The sequence below is a fragment of the Carlito syrichta genome, unplaced genomic scaffold (genome assembly GCF_000164805.1).
Source record: "Carlito syrichta isolate Samal-C Ts95f unplaced genomic scaffold, Tarsius_syrichta-2.0.1 Scaffold304227, whole genome shotgun sequence".
Lineage (NCBI taxonomy): Eukaryota > Metazoa > Chordata > Mammalia > Primates > Tarsiidae > Carlito > Carlito syrichta.
The window spans coordinates 146,559-151,376 of NW_007248323.1; positions in this window are offsets into that span (position 1 = coordinate 146,559).

Sequence of the window (4,818 nt, forward strand, 5' to 3'; positions counted from 1 at the left end):
ATGCTGCTTAGTGTCCATGTCTTTGTGGGTTTTGGGGGGACTTTGTTGGTGTCAATGTTTGTTTTTATTCCACTGTGGTCCAAGGTAGAATTTCGGTCCTTTTAAATTTGCTTATGCTTGATTTATGGCCAATTACGTGGTCGATCTTCGAATACGTTCCATGTGGTGATGAGTAGAATGTATATTCTGTGGTCTTTGGATGGAGTGTTCTGTAGGTATCAATTAAGTCCATTTGGTCCAAAGTCACATTGGGGTTCCAGATCTCCTTGCTGATTTTTTGTCCTGATGATCTGTCTAGTGTTGTGAGTGGGTTATTAAAGTCCCCAGTTATGATGGTGTTAGAGTTAATGTCTTTCTTTAGTTTTCCTAGAAGTTGCTTTATGAAAGTTGGTGCACCTATGTTGGGTGCATATATGTTTAGGATAGATATTTCTTGTTGATGGATTGAGCCTTTTGTCATTATGTAATGGCCTTCTGTATCTTTTTTAATTTTTAATAGCTTGAAGGGTATTTTGTCTGAAATTAAGATCATTACTCCTCCTTTCTTTTGTATTCCGTTTGCCTGATAGTTTGTTTCCCGTCCTCTTATTTCGAGTCTGTGGGTGTCCTTTGTAGTGACATGAGTCTCTTGAAAGCAATAGATTGTTCCCTGATGATATTTTATCCATTCTGCCATTTTATGTCTTTTCAGTGGTGCATTTAGTCCATTCACATTTAGGTTAATAATTGAAATGCAAGAGTTGATCCCTGTCATAAGGTTCTTACAGAGTTGTTCCTGTTTGTTTGTTGTCCTTCTTTGGGTTCTGGTGTTGGCTCATGTGTGCTTTTAATCTTTTGCCTGTACTCTTGTGAAGAATGTTGTTGTTCTTTTTTCTTTTTCTTCTGTGTTCAGTACTTTCTTAAGTGTTTCTTGTAGAGGTGGTCTGGTGACAGCATAGGTTCTTAGGGATTGGATATCTGGAAAAAATTTCAATTTTCCCTCACTAATGAAGCTTTGTTTGGCTGGGTAGGTTATTTTTGGTTGAAATTGTTTATCTTTTAGAACTTTGAAGATAGGGCTCCAGGGTCTCCTAGCCTGAAGGGTTTCTGTGGATAAATCTGCTGCTATTCTAATTGGTCTTCCCTGGTAGGTAGTCCGGCCTTTTCTCTTGCTGCCTTTAGGATTTTTTCTTTTATACCTACTTTGTTTAGGCGAATTATTATGTGTCTGTGAGTTGGTCTTCTCATTTCTTTTCTTGCAGTTCTCTGAATCTCTTGTGTTTGAATTTTTTCATCCTTGATGAGATGAGGGAAGTTTTCTCAAATGACTTCATAGAATGTTTGTTCCATTGTGGCCTCTGTTTCTCTCTCTGCCTCATGAAGGACAATTACTCTTAGCTTTGGTCTCTTGAAGTGATCATTCATCTCTTGAAGGTTTTGTTCTGTCTTTTTGAGCTTCTTTTCTATGCTTTTGACAGTTTGGGTTAGTTCTGTGTTTTGATCTTTGAGCTCTGAGATTCTTTCTTCTGCTTGGCTAATTCTGCTGTCCATGCTTATTAGTTTGTTATTTATTTCCATCACAGTATTCTTTACTGCTGTTATTTCTGACATCAGCTCCTTCCTATTTTCCTCTTGTCTCTCCTCAATTTTTTTAATTCTCTGTATTAATGTCTTGATGTCTGGGTTTGTTGCATGTGACCAGTCATTCTGGGGGCTTTTCATTGTTTGTGTTCCAGAATCTGTTTTCTCAGTGTCTGATCTCCCAGGAGTCTGTGTGAGACCTATATTCTTCTTTTGGTTTTTCTTCATTTGTGAGGTTTTTTCCCTCTCCCTACTTTTTCCTTCCCTCCATGTCACCATCTTCTTTAATTCTGTTATTCAGGGGTAAAAGGACTGCTTTTACTTCTGTTTGTTCAATCTCCTATTCTTTATGTATGACCTCTTACTTTGTTCAATTCTGGAGTTGCACTGTGGTTGGGGGTGGTCCTTTTTGCAGTTTTGAGATTTACTTAAGGGGGGATCTGTGATTCAAAATCTATCTGCAGGTCCTGGTATTCGCTGACAGGTGTGTGGATAATCTGGAACCCACTTCCCACTGTCTTAGAATCTGTCCATGCAGTGGGTCTGTAGGTTTACTCCCTGAAATAAAATGTGATTAGCAGAGGGAGGAGAATGGAGCAGACAGTGGGTTGAAGAGGGGGTTGGAGAGATAGAGAAGTAAGGGGGGAATCAAACGTGTACCAACAAATGGAGAGAGAGACCTATACTGAAACAGATAAAAACAATAGTCCACAGCTACTGACGAGCCAATTCCCACACACAAAAAATAAATAAAACATATAGTGATGCTAATATACAAGCTAACCAACCACCTTATTGGTGTGCTGTTCCTCTATACAAAGATATGGTTTACAGTGAGAAGAAAAGAGAAGAAAAGTAAGAACAATACAGTAGGAATAGAATTAAGTCATTAAACTAAAAGAATCAATGAAGCACACTCTGAGACTTTTCATTTAAGTCCAATGTCCTTTCAGTTCTGATTTCTAGTTTTCTTTTCAAGCAGGTAAATTAGTTTGCAGTTAGGGTCAGTTGCTCCTTGTCTGCTGTGAAGGACAGTTTAGATCACCCTCTGTTCACCACTCTGCCCTATGTCTTTTCAAGCTTGTTTCTCCCATACGGTGTTGTTACCTTGAATCGCCAGCAGGTGGTGCTATGTCAGCTGCTCACCCCAGAGGTGATGGGTCCGGACAGAGACTGGAGCTGGACGCCTGTCTCAGGGCACAGGCTGGGGACTCACGGCAGGCAGGACGTCTTGGTGGCGGGAGAGGTGGCAGTGATCCCAGCAGATCTTCCTGAAGGGGCTTCAAGGACTGAAGTCATGGATTGCCTCCGACCCGGGTGGTGCGATGTGTTACCGGTGGCAGCTACGGTGGTTGTGGCTGCAGCTGCTGTGGCGGTGGCGTCTGTGCTGTGGTGGCTGTCCAGTCCACTGCGATGTTCCAGCGGTGAAAACGGTTGAGCTCCGTATGAAGAGCAGGCTGCAATTTTGGGGTCCGCAGTCCATGGGGCGAGAGCCATAGACCCACTGCAGTTCTACTTTGCAGAGGGTTTCACAGACCAGGTTGCCTCATCACCATCTTGTTGGAAGTCCTAGAAATCTCACTCTTTTTCAAGAGAAAAAAAGTGCTTCATATTTAAAATGGGTTGTTGTAGACACCATATATTTGAGTCTTTTTTTTTTTTTTCGGTCTACTCCAACAACCTCTGTATTTTATTTGGTGTAGTTAGACCTTTCACATTTATACTTATTATTTATATACTTGGAATTAACAATCATGCCTGTACTTGCAAGTGTTTTCTATTTGTCAAATGTGTTTTTGTGGCCGGGCTCAGTGGCTCAGCCTGTAATCCCAGCACTTTGGGAGGCTGAGGTGAGTGGATTGCCTGAGCCCACTGGTTTGAGACCAGGGCAGGTAACTTGGCGATACCTCATCTCTACAATAAAATAAAAAATAGCCGGGCATGGTAGTGTGTGTCTGTAGTTCCCACTACGTGGAAGGCTGAGGCAGAAGGACCGCTGAAGCCTTGAAGGTCGATGCTGGGGTGGCTTGAGCAGGCGTGCCACTGCACCCCAGCCTGGGTGAAGTAGTGAGACTCCAACTCCAAAAAACCCCCAAAAAACCAAAATGTGATTTTGTTTTTCTCCCCACTCTTCTGCCTTCTCTAGATTTGATTGAACATCTTAGAAGACTCTATATTATCTCCTATTGTAGCATATCAATTGTATTTATTTTTCAAAAGTTTTTGAAGGTTGTCAAAAAACTTGTAATATATAGTTTTAACTAATCTAAGTCTACTTTCAAATAACTTCATATTGCTTCAATTATAGTGCAGGGACCTGATAATAGATTCTTCCTAATTTTTCTCCTCCACTCTTTATGACTCTGCTGTCATTTATTTCACTTATTACCAGCTATAAACACTCAGTGTAGTGTTACTAGTATTGCCTTTTAAAAGAGTTATTTTTAGATCAATTAAAAATAAGAAAAAATATTTTTACCCATATATTTATTTTCTAAATGACTTTTCTTTCTTTGTAGATCCATATTTTTGACCAATGACATTTTTCTTCTATTTAAAGGAAATGTATAACATATTTGCAGAGTCAATCCATCAGTGATAAAATTCATCATTTTCTTTTTTGAGAATGTCTATATTTCTTCATCACTCTTAAAGATAATTCCACTCAACATGAATCTCTAAACTTTTTTTCTCTACATACTTCAATATTTTATATGACTGTCTTCTTGCTTTCACAGTTTTTAATAAGAGATTTTTAATATGAAATTGCCTGTTGATAAGACCACCACAATTTTATGGTTTCTTTCAATATTTTCTCTATTTTGTGTGCAGTTTGTATGGGAGAATGACTTATATTGTTTTTATTTTATTTTATTGGTATTTATACTGGTTGCTATTCCTGAGTTTCTTAATTTCGTGGTTTAGTATCTGCATTAATTTGGAAATATCACAGCTATTATCACTTCATATACTTATTCTGCTCTCTTCTCTCACTCTTTTCTTTTTGGTATTTTAAATATATCTATGTTCTACTTTTTGAAATTATTCCACAGTTTTTTCAGCACTGAGTTTTTTTCTTTAATCTTTGCAATTAAATTTGTAAAGTTTCTCTTGTCCTGTCTTCAAGTTTACTTATTCTTGCTGCAGACACATCCAGTTTACTGATGAATACATTAATGACATCTTTTTTTGTTACAGTGCTTTTTCTTCTCAGCATTTTACTTTATTCTTTCTTAGAGTTCAATTTCTCTTCTTTTT